Source organism: Lolium rigidum, chromosome 1, assembly GCF_022539505.1.
Source record: "Lolium rigidum isolate FL_2022 chromosome 1, APGP_CSIRO_Lrig_0.1, whole genome shotgun sequence".
Lineage (NCBI taxonomy): Eukaryota > Viridiplantae > Streptophyta > Magnoliopsida > Poales > Poaceae > Lolium > Lolium rigidum.
In genome coordinates, this window is record NC_061508.1 from 70,923,227 (window position 1) to 70,935,489 (window position 12,263).

Sequence of the window (12,263 nt, forward strand, 5' to 3'; positions counted from 1 at the left end):
CGTTGTTGGTGTTGCTCGTGCTGAAGCCTTTTTGATGGCGAGCAACACCCTTATCTTAGGTGTTTTGGGGTTGACGTCAATGCTTTCACGATGTACTTGTTTAGCTACGCTGCCCCTCGATATCTAGCTGCCCTTACACCTATTTTAGGTGTAAGGGCAGCATCTTGCTTGATCTTTGTTTAGTAGATCTAATCCGTTATAGTTGCTCCTTGTGCTTCAAGGATTGGTTTGATATCCGTATGGTTAGGCCTTATAAACGGGTTGAATGATCCGGTAGTGCGTAAAGTGTGGTTTATTAAGCTCTAGAGGGATTGTTCCGGGGATCAACTTCACGTTGGTTTTTAGGCCTCTTTAGGGCTGGTTTTCCATCATCTTACGTATCTGCTAGGCTCAACTACGCATAGGATGTTCTGATTATACGGTGAAAACCCTAGACTATCGTAGATTAGTTTAGCTTGATATTGATAAAGCATGATCCCCATGTCCTTATAAATCTAACATGAACCATGGGGCAATCGGCTCTTTGAGCCGATCCACGAAACAACTTAAGAGCCGATCCGGGCTCGTATTTAATGTTTACGTGTTTGCCATGCAGGAAACTAGTCGAAGCAATCCATCACCTTCCTGACCGGGTATAGGTCAGGTGGCACGCCCTCGTAAGCACCAGGACGTGTGCCAGAAGGCATTGCGGGCCGTCGCCCGAGGGACCAGGGTCCACCGCAATCCTGGGAGCCTCCCGGCTCTACGGTGTTGCCCGTCGATACTCGCCGATGGGGTTTTGACCGCAACACATTCTGGCACGCCCGGTGGGACATTCTGCAACAACAACAACATCGACATCTACAGCAACCATGTCAAAAGCTGCGGACGAGGTGGTTGGCGAACCAGTCACGTACGCAGATCTGCCCGAAGAGCAAAAGAAGAAGTATGATGAGATGAAAGCCATCTTGGAAGCCGATCTCATCGGCTCTTTCGTGAGGACCCGTTCACATGGCGTAAGGTGGAAGGGGTTCTCCCCTGAAGGCGTTCTGGACGGAGTGGACCTGTCTACCCCTTCGGAGGAACGTACCAGAGCTCTGCGCCAGGAAATCAATTACTTGGCGGCTCATTCTCTACACTGCTATTCTGAAAGCCTGGTGAATACTCTCGAGCGCGTCGCGGTCCGTGTGGTGCAGGAAATCATGAAGCATCAGTACTCCCCGTCAGGACCTACCCTAGGGACTCACTAGGGAGAGATACCGCTCCAGATCAGGCCGCCGCTACCATTCGCGCTTGCAGCACCAGAGCCGCCGGGTTCACCGGCGTACGTCGTCTACAAGGTTGGAGGCGATCCTAGCGATTGCCAATTCCTATATGAGCCGCCTAAGGAGATCCCACATGGATACGTGTGCACATATGTGCCGGACTGCAATGCCTTGGCGCGCACAAGCCAGATTGCACCAACAGGGATTTCTGGAGTAGACGCTGACAAACAAGCATGGCTGGCTAAATATGCTACTGGAACGAGTCATGAGGGCTCGGTCCCTACAGCTGATACCATGGAACAGATCAGCACCATCTTGAGAGACCAGTTCGGCATCTTGCCGAAGAGGAAAACAATCGGCTATTCCAAGCCGTACCCCGACGAGTACGATCTGATCCCGCTGCCACCCAAATATCGGCTCCCCGAATTCTCAAAATTCAATGGAGCAGAAGGATCTAGCTCAATAGAGCACGTAAGCCGATATTTGGCACAGCTGGGCATAATTTCAGTGTCAGACCCGTTACGTGTGAGGTTTTTCGCACAATCTCTTACGGGATCAGCCTTTGGGTGGTACACCTCGTTGCCACCAAACTCAGTCCGCACATGGAAGCAGACTGGAGGAGCAGTTTCATGTGCAATATCACTCGAAGCTACCGAAGCTGGCATTGCCGATCTAGCGCAGGTGCGGCAGAAGCGGGGAGAAACAGTGGCTGAATACATCCAACGTTTCAGGACTGTCAGGAACCGATGTTATTCGGTTCGTTTATCTGAGAAAGAAGCAATCGAGCTGGCAGCATTGGGCCTCGCAACGCCGATCAAGGATCTGACTTCCCAAGCTGAGTACAGTTCATTGTCGCACATGGTGCAGAAACTCACATTGTATGAGCAGCGACACCCTGAATTGTACCAAGACAAGTTCAAGCGTCCGGTAGGCCTGGTCGAGATAGAAGAAGCTGAAGATCCTGCACCAGACCTGGAGGTGGCTGTAGCTGAGTGGGCTCGGGGGGCAAATCCCGTGTCCTGCAAATGGGTAAAACCATAAGGGCCTGCAAGAGGGTTTGACTTCGATTTGAGCAAAGCTGAGCAGATTTTCGATCTTTTGCTTAAGGAAAAACAGCTGAAGTTACCCGAAGGCCATAAAATCCCTACAGCACAAGAAATGAACGGGAGGCCGTACTGCAAATGGCATCACTCATTCACCCATACCACCAATGACTGCAAGGTGTTTCGTCAGCAGATCCAAATGGCGATAGAACAAGGCCGATTGCTCTTCGGGCAGTTTGCCATGAAAGTGGACACACATCCGTTCCCTGGAGTCAACATGGTGGAACCTAACCACTCCGCGAGGCGTCGACTGGATTTCTCGTTCGATGTCAACATGGCAGGGCCTGTGCGCCACCATGGCAAGGATAAAGAGGAAAGCAGTCACTCCCGCAGCAAGGAAAAGGAGGAGGCCGATCCATGCGACCGGCCCCGATATGATGACAAGCGGTACCTCACCAAGGAACAAGTGAGAAGCGTGCGATACCAAAAACCACTTTCCACGCATCTCCTCAACAAATATGAATATCAGTATGACCGACGGCGGCAGTACGACAGAAACGACGAGAGATACAATCGGTCTGATGAAGACAAAGGAAGGTACCGTCGGCGTGACAGAGACGACGAAGGACGTGAGCACCGCGCTAAGGAGAGGTCAAGGGAACAGGAAGACATGGATAGACACTGGGACTGTCCCTTCTTCAAACACTGCTGGGATTCAGGGATGAGCCGATTGCCTACCATTGACAACTGCCCGGAGTGTAGACGCCGGAAGAAAGATGCAGGGGAAGTTTCAGTTTTCAAGCGTCTAGGGCCTCTCCCGCCACAGATCAAACGAGCTGAGTCCTCTCAAGATGAAGACTCTGAGGAGTCAGAAGATGAAGAAGAGGATAGGTACCACCGGCCAAGGTGGTGCCCGATGGACTCAGCCACTCCCAAAAGCGTAGGGTTCAGCGGCTACGTAGCTTGGAGCAAGCCGAAGCGCGATACTTGCACACGTTGAGGAAAGCGCGGCCCGATCTGGCCGTAAAGATTCAGCAGACTTTGGATGAAGAGAGTCGTCCACCAAAGAAAGTTTGGCGTCCCAAGCAAGAAAAAGCCGATGTGGGTACTGATGTCTACGGGAGCTTCTATTCTTGTAGACAGTGTTGGGCCTCCAAGAGCAGAGGTTTGTAGAACAGCAGCAAGTTTCCCTTAAGTGAATCACCCAAGGTTTATCGAACTCAGGGAGGAAGAGGTCAAAGATATCCCTCTCATGCAACCCTGCAACCACAAAGCAAGAAGTCTCTTGTGTCCCCAACACACCTAATAGGTGCACTAGTTCGGCGAAGAGATAGTGAAATACGAGGTGGTATGAATATATATGAGCAGTAGTAATGGCGCCAGAAAAGTGCTTGCTGGCGTGCAGTTGATGGTGGTAGTATTGCAGCAGTAGTAACACAGTAAAACAGTAAACAAGCAGCGATAGCAGTATTTAGGAACAAGGCCTAGGGAATAGACTTTCACTAGTGGACACTCTCAACTTTGATCACATAACAGAATAGATAAATGCTTACTCTACACTCTTGTTGGATGATGAACACATTGCGTAGGATTACACGAACCCTCAATGCCGGAGTTAACAAGCTCCACAATTCAATGTTCATATTTAAATAACCTTAGAGTGCAAGAAAGATCAACACGACTAAACCAAGTACTAACACAAGCATGCACACTGTCACCTTCACACTATGTAGGAGGAATAGATCACATCAATACTATCATAGCAATAGTTAACTTCTCAATCTACAAGAGATCATGATCATAGCTTACGCCAAGTACTAACACGGATGCACACACTGTCACCATTACACCGTGTAGGAGGAATAAAACTACTTTAATAACATTGCTAGAGTAGCACATAGATAAATTGTGATACAAAACACATTGCAATCATAAAGAGATATAAATAAGCACTTCACTACGCCATTCATAACGGTGAGTAAGTATTCTGTGAAATATAGCCTAAGAGACCCACACGGTGCACACACTGTCACCTTTACACACGTGGGACAAGGAGTCTCCGGAGATCACATAAGTAAAACTCACTTGACTAGCACAATGACATCTAGATTACAAGCATCATCATATGAATCTCAATCATGTAAGGCAGCTCATGAGATTATTGTATTGAAGTACATAGGAGAGAGATGAACCACATAGCTACCGGTACAGCCCCGAGCCTCGATGGAGAACTACTCCCTCCTCATGGGAGCAGCAGCGGTGATGAAGATGGCGGTGGAGATGGCCGCGGTGTCGATGGAGAAGCCTTCCGGGGGCACTTCCCCGCTCCGGCAGGGTGCCGGAACAGAGACTCCTGTCCCCCAGATCTTGGCTTCGCGATGGCGGCGACTCTGGAAGGTTTCTGTGGGTTTCGTCCTCCGTAATAGGGTTTTCGCGACGGAGGCTTTAAATAGGCGGAAGGGTAGCGTCAGAGGGTCGAAGAGGCGGCGGCACCATAGGCTGGCGCGGCCAGGGCCCAGGCCGCGCCACCCTATCATCTGGGGCCCACAGGGCCCCCCTCTGGCGGCTCTCGGGTGTTCTGGATGCTTCCGGTGAAAATAGGAACCTCGGTCTTGATTTCGTCCGATTCCGAGAATATTTCGTTACTAGGATTTCCGAAACCAAAAACAGCAGAAAACAGGAACTGGCACTTCGGCATCTTGTTAATAGGTTAGTTCCGGAAAAGGCATAAATATGACATAAAGTGTGTATAAAACATGTAGATATCATCAATAATGTGGCATGGAACATAAGAAATTATCGATACGTCGGAGACGTATCAGCATCCCCAAGCTTAGTTCTGCTCGTCCCGAGCGGGTAAAACGATAACAAAGATAATTTCTGAAGTGACATGCCATCATAAACTTGATCATATTGTAAACATATGTAATGAATGCAGCGATCAAAACAATGGTAATGACATGAGTAAACAACTGAATCATAAAGCAAAGACTTTTCATGAATAGTACTTAAAGACAAGCATCAATAAGTCTTGCATAAGAGTTAACTCATAAAGCAATAATTCAAAGTAGAGGCATTGAAGCAACACAAAGGAAGATTAAGTTTCAGCGGTTGCTTTCAACTTATAACATGTATATCTCATGGATATTGTCAACATAGAGTAATATAACAAGTGCAATATGCAAGTATGTAGGAATCAATGCACAATTCACACAAGTGTTTGCTTCTTGAGGTGGAGAGAGATAGGTGAACTGACTCAACAATAAAAGTAAAAGAAAGGTCCTTCAAAGAGGAAAGCATCGATTGCTATATTTGTGCTAGAGCTTTTATTTTGAAAACATGAAACAATTTTGTCAACGGTAGTAATAAAGCATATGTATCATGTAAATTATATCTTACAAGTTGCAAGCCTCATGCATAGTGTACTAATAGTGCCCGCACCTTGTCCTAATTAGCTTGGGTTAACACTGATCATCATTGCATAACATATGTTTCAACCAAGTGTCACAAAGGGGTACCTCTATGCCGCCTGTACAAGGGTCTAAGGAGAAAGTTCGCATTGGATTTCTCGCTTTTGATCATTCTTCAACTTAGACATCCATACCGGGACAACATAGACAACAGATAATGGACTCCTCTTTTAATGCTTAAGCATTCAACAACAGTTAATATTCTCATAAGAGATTGAGGTTTTATGTCCAAGCTGAAACTTCCACCATGATTCATGGCTTTAGTTAGCGGCCCAATATTCTTCTCTAACAGTATGCATACTCAAACCATTTGATTGTGAAAACCGCCCTTACTTCAGACAAGACGAACATGCATAGCAACTCACATGATATTCAACAAAGAGTTGATGGCGTCCCCAGGAACATGGTTGTCGCACAACAAGCAACTTAATAAGAGATAAAGTGCATAAGTACATATTCAATACCACAATAGTTTTTAAGGCTATTTTGTCCCATGAGCTATATATTGCAAAGGCGAATGATGGAATTTTAAAGGTAGCACTCAAGCAATTTACTTTGGAATGGCGGAGAAATACCATGTAGTAGGTAGATATGGTGGACACAAATGGCATAGTGGTTGGCTCAAGGATTTTGGATGCATGAGAAGTATTCCCTCTCGATACAAGGTTTAGGCTAGCAAGTTTATTTGAAACAAACACAAGGATGAACCGGTGCAGCAAAACTCACATAAAAGACATATTGTAAACATTATAAGACTCTACACCGTCTTCCTTGTTGTTCAAAACTCAATACTAGAAATTATCTAGACCTTAGAGAGACCAATTATGCAAACCAAATTTTAGCAAGCTCTATGTATTTCTTCATTAATAGGTGCAAAGTATATGATGCAAGAGCTTAAACATGAGCACAACAATTGCCAAGTATCACATTACCCAAGACATTATAGCAATTACTACATGTAGCATTTTCCAATTCCAACCATATAACAATTTAACGAAGAGGAAACTTCGCCATGAATATTATGAGCTAAGAACACATGTGTTCATACGAACCAGCGGAGCGTGTCTCTCTCCCACACAAGCATTTATTCAAACAAAAACAAAAACAAAAGCAAACAGACGCTCCAAGTAAAGTACATAAGATGTGACTGAATAAAAATATAGTTTCAAGAGAAGGAACCTGATAATTTGTCGATGAAGAAGGGGATGCCTTGGGCATCCCCAAGCTTAGATGCTCGAGCCTTCTTGAAATATGCAGGGATGAACCACCGGGGCATCCCCAAGCTTAGACTCTTCACTCTTCTTGATCATAGTATATCATCCTCCTCTCTTGACCCTTGAAAACTTTCTCCACACCAAACTCGAAACAAACTCATTAGAGGGTTAGTGCTCAATAAAAATTAACATGTTCAGAGGTGACACAATCATTCTTAACACTTCTGGACATTGCATAAAGCTACTGGACATTAATGGATCAAAGTAATTCATCCAACATAGCAAAAGAGGCAATGCGAAATAAAAGGCAGAATCTGTCAAAACAGAACAGTCCGTAAAGATGGATTTTATTAGGCCACCAGACTTGCTCAAATGAAAATGCTCAAATTGAATGAAAGTTGCGTACATATCTGAGGATCACTCACGTAAATTGGCATAATTTTCTGAGTTACCTACAGAGAATTAAACCCAGATTCGTGACAGCAAAGAAATCTGTTTCTGCGCAGTAATCCAAATCTAGTATTCACTTTACTATCAAAGACTTTACTTGGCACAACAAAACACAAAACTAAGATAAGGAGAGGTTGCTACAGTAGTAAACAACTTCCAAGACACAAATATAAAACAAAGTACTGTAGCAAAATAACACATGGGTTATCTCCCAAGAAGTTCTTTCTTTATAGCCATTAAGATGGGCTCAGCAGTTTTAATGATGCACTCGCAAGAAATAGTAGTTGAAGCAAAAGAGAGCATCAAGAGGCAAATTCAAAACACATTTAAGTCTAACATGCTTTCTATGCATAGGAATCTTGTAAATAAACAAGTTCATGAAGAGCAAAGTAACAAGCATAGGAAGATAAAACAAGTGTAGCTTCAAAAATTTCAGCACATAGAGAGGCATTTTAGTAACATGAAAATTTCTACAACCATATTTTCCTCTCTCATAATAACTTTCAGTAGCATCATGAGCAAACTCAACAATATAACTATCACATAAAGCATTCTTATCATGAGTCTCATGCATAAAATTATCACTCTCCACATAGGCATAATCAATTTTATTAGTTGTAGTGGGAGCAAATTCAACAAAGTAGCTATCATTATTATTCTCATCATCAAATATAGGAGGCATAGTATAATCACAACAAAATTTACTCTCCATAGTAGGTTGTACCAAAAAACCACTATTATAATCATCATAAATAGGAGGCGAAGTATCATTAAAGAAAATTTTCTCCTCAATGCTTGGGGGACTAAAAAGATCATGAAAACCAGCTTCCCCAAGCTTAGAACTTTCTACATTATTATCAACAATGGTGTTCAAAGCGTTCATACTAATATTACTACCAAGCATGCAAATAAGATTCCATAGGTTTTTTAATTTTCGCATCAAACAATCCATGTTTTAAATCAGGAAACAGAATAAGAAGCTCATTGTTGTCCATTATGCCAAACTAGTGTAAACAAGAAACAACAAGATGCAATTGCAGGATCTAAAGGAAATAGCTTCGAGCACAAACACAATGGCGCCAGAAAAGTATCGTTACACGGAACCGGAGTATGAGTGCCTTTTTACCTTTCCTCCCCGGCAACGGCGCCGAGAAAAGTGCTTGATGTCTACGGGAGCTTCTATTCTTGTAGACAGGTGTTGGGCCTCCAAGAGCAGAGGTTTGTAGAACAGCGAGCAAGTTTCCCTTAAGTGAATCACCCAAGGTTTATCGAACTCGGGGAGGAAGAGGTCAAAGATATCCCTCTCATGCAACCACTGCAACCACAAAGCAAGAAGTCTCTTGTGTCCCCAACACACCTAATAGGTGCACTAGTTCGGCGAAGAGATAGTGAAATACAGGTGGTATGAATATATATGAGCAAGTAGTAATGGCGCCGGAAAAGTGCTTGCCGGCGTGCGATTGATGGTGGTAGTATTGCAGTAGTAGTAACACGATAGAAACAAGTAAACAAGCAGCGATAGCGGTATTTAGGAACAAGGCCTAGGGAATAGACTTTCACTAGTGGACACTCTCAACTTTGATCACATAACAGAATAGATAAATGCTTACTCTACACTCTTGTTGGATGATGAACACATTGCGTAGGATTACACGAACCCTCAATGCCGGAGTTAACAAGCTCCACAATTCAATGTTCATATTTAAATAACCTTAGAGTGCAAGAAAGATCAACACGACTAAACCAAGTACTAACACAGCATGCACACTCGTCACCTTCACACTATGTAGGAGGAATAGATCACATCAATACTATCATAGCAATAGTTAACTTCTCAATCTACAAGAGATCATGATCATAGCTTACGCCAAGTACTAACACGGATGCACACACTGTCACCATTACACCGTGTAGGAGGAATAAAACTACTTTAATAACATTGCTAGAGTAGCACATAGATAAATTGTGATACAAAACACATTGCAATCATAAAGAGATATAAATAAGCACTTCACTACGCCATTCATAACGGTGAGTAAGTATTCACGTGAAATATAGCCTAAGAGACCCACACGGTGCACACACTCGTCACCTTTACACACGTGGGACAAGGAGTCTCCGGAGATCACATAAGTAAAACTCACTTGACTAGCACAATGACATCTAGATTACAAGCATCATCATATGAATCTCAATCATGTAAGGCAGCTCATGAGATTATTGTATTGAAGTACATAGGAGAGAGATGAACCACATAGCTACCGGTACAGCCCCGAGCCTCGATGGAGAACTACTCCCTCCTCATGGGAGCAGCAGCGGTGATGAAGATGGCGGTGGAGATGGCCGCGGTGTCGATGGAGAAGCCTTCCGGGGGCACTTCCCCACTCCGGCAGGGTGCCGGAACAGAGACTCCTGTCCCCCAGATCTTGGCTTCGCGATGGCGGCGACTCTGGAAGGTTTCTGTGGGTTTCGTCCTCCGTAATAGGGTTTTCGCGACGGAGGCTTTAAATAGGCGGAAGGGTAGCGTCAGAGGGTCGAAGAGGCGGCGGCACCATAGGCTGGCGCGGCCAGGGCCCAGGCCGCGCCACCCTATCATCTGGGCCCACAGGGCCCCTCCGGCGGCTCTCGGGTGTTCCGGATGCTTCCGGTGAAAATAGGAACCTGGGTCTTGATTTCGTCCGATTCCGAGAATATTTCGTTACTAGGATTTCGAAACCAAAAACAGCGAGAAAACGAGAACCGGCACTTCGGCATCTTGTTAATAGGTTAGTTCCAGAAAATGCATAAATATGACATAAAGTGTGTATAAAACATGTAGATATCATCAATAATGTGGCATGGAACATAAGAAATTATCGATACGTCGGAGACGTATCAGGTACATCGGCTGGCACAAACATGGTGTTCTTCCTTCCATCAGATTTTCGTGCCCCAGGAACTGAAGAAGTGCCGATAGCACAGTTTGACTGCGGTCCACAGCCAGTCATCTTTGAAAAGCCACGGGAGAAGGGCTACAAACACATGAAGGCCCTGTACCTAAAGGGTTATATCAATGGGCAGCCCATCGGCAGGATGTTGGTGGACACGGGAGCAGCGGTCAATATAATGCCATATTCCATGCTACGGTGTTTGGGACGCTCCAGTGCCGATCTGATCAAGACCAACGTCACACTGAGCGACTTCAACGACCAAGCATCAGGGACGCAAGGTGTCCTGAACGTGGATCTAACCATAGGCCGAAAGACGATCCCAACGACATTCTTCATCGTCGACAGCAAGAGCACCTACGCTGTCCTACTAGAAAGGGATTGGATTCACGCCAACTGCTGCATTCTATCTACAATGCACCAATGCCTGATACAGTGGGATGGAGACGACGTAGAAGTCGTACATGCAGATGACTCGATCGACGTCTCAATAGCCGGCATGAACATTTGGGACTCGGAAGACCAAGAGCCGCTCTCCGGAATCGGCTTGGACGGCTGCGATCGCATCGAGGTGACAAAAACGGGGTGAGGCTGGTCTTATCCACCGGCCTGATAGAGTAGCAAGAGCAACATCCATCGACATACGTGGCAAGGCCGATCCCTGCGATCGGCCCCAAAAAAATAAAAAGCAAGGATCTCACTTCAAACATGCCGCGTAGTCGTGGTAGGAAGACTCCCTCCTGTAAAGGAGCACATACAAGTTGTAAACCTTCATTGAGCAATTCAATCAACATGGAGGCCGATTCCAGCAATCGGCCAAAATTATCCTCGCCATACGTTTTGCCTGTGTTCAACGTCAATCTAACAGGCGACGGAAAGCTAGGGTATGGGTTTACGTCAGCTGATGAGCTAGAAGAGATTGACATTGGTCCTGGGGATAAGCCACGACCAACATTCATCAGCAAGAGCCGATATCTTCAATCACTTGAAAGATTCGGCTCGGGGGGCACCTAATATGGAATAATGGACAATAAAATATGTAGGCCGATGCACGAAATCGGCCAGTAAAATTTTTTTTATAGAGTACAGCCGATGCACAGACATCGACTCTAGAGTACAAACTAATAAAGTTTTTCAGATTACACAGGGAGACTCTACTGAAGGAACATCTCAAGGGCATGAAGGGCATCAGCACGAACACGATCCACCTCGGCGATCTCGGCCTCATCATCTTCGTCTTTGCCTGCCACCAGCTGCTTGTTTAAGGCGCGGATTTCGGCCAGATCAGTCTTCAGTTCAGCCTTGAGGCCTTCTGCTTCCTCGAGGGAGTGGGCGATAAGGGATTCCTTAGCTTCAATGAGCTGTTTTGTTACCCGAACCTTCTCTTCAAGGGCCTCCAACTCTTTGCGCAAGGAAGCCAGTTCACCGGTACTGACAGAGGTGTCAGTTTTGGCGTCCAAAGCTGCCTTTTTCTCATTAAGCCGTTGGCATTTGTCTGCAATATCGGCTTTCAACGGAAGCTGGGCGTGGCGCAGGTCGATTCGCTGACGAGCCAATTTCACCCTTGACCTGTAAGCGGACAGGGTCACAACCGGCAGAGTTTCACCTGCAGCGTCACCGGAAGATGAGGCCGGACGTCTTCCGAATGCTCTTCATCGCCTCGGAGTCTTCAACCAATGTCTCGATGGAGGAGGAGAGCAGGGCCTTGAGATGCTGGAGTTGACCATGTGTAGTGCTGGGTCCTGGCTCTTCGCTTGTTTTAGCAGTAGCCGACTCGATGGATTCGGGGTCAAATGTTAGCAAGCTTGAAAGGTCATAACCCTGACAAACAACAAGAAAAACGTCAGGAGACAGCAAAGGAGTAAGGTAGAGATAAGGGAAAGGATTGTACCTCTCCTAAGACCAGAGGAACAGC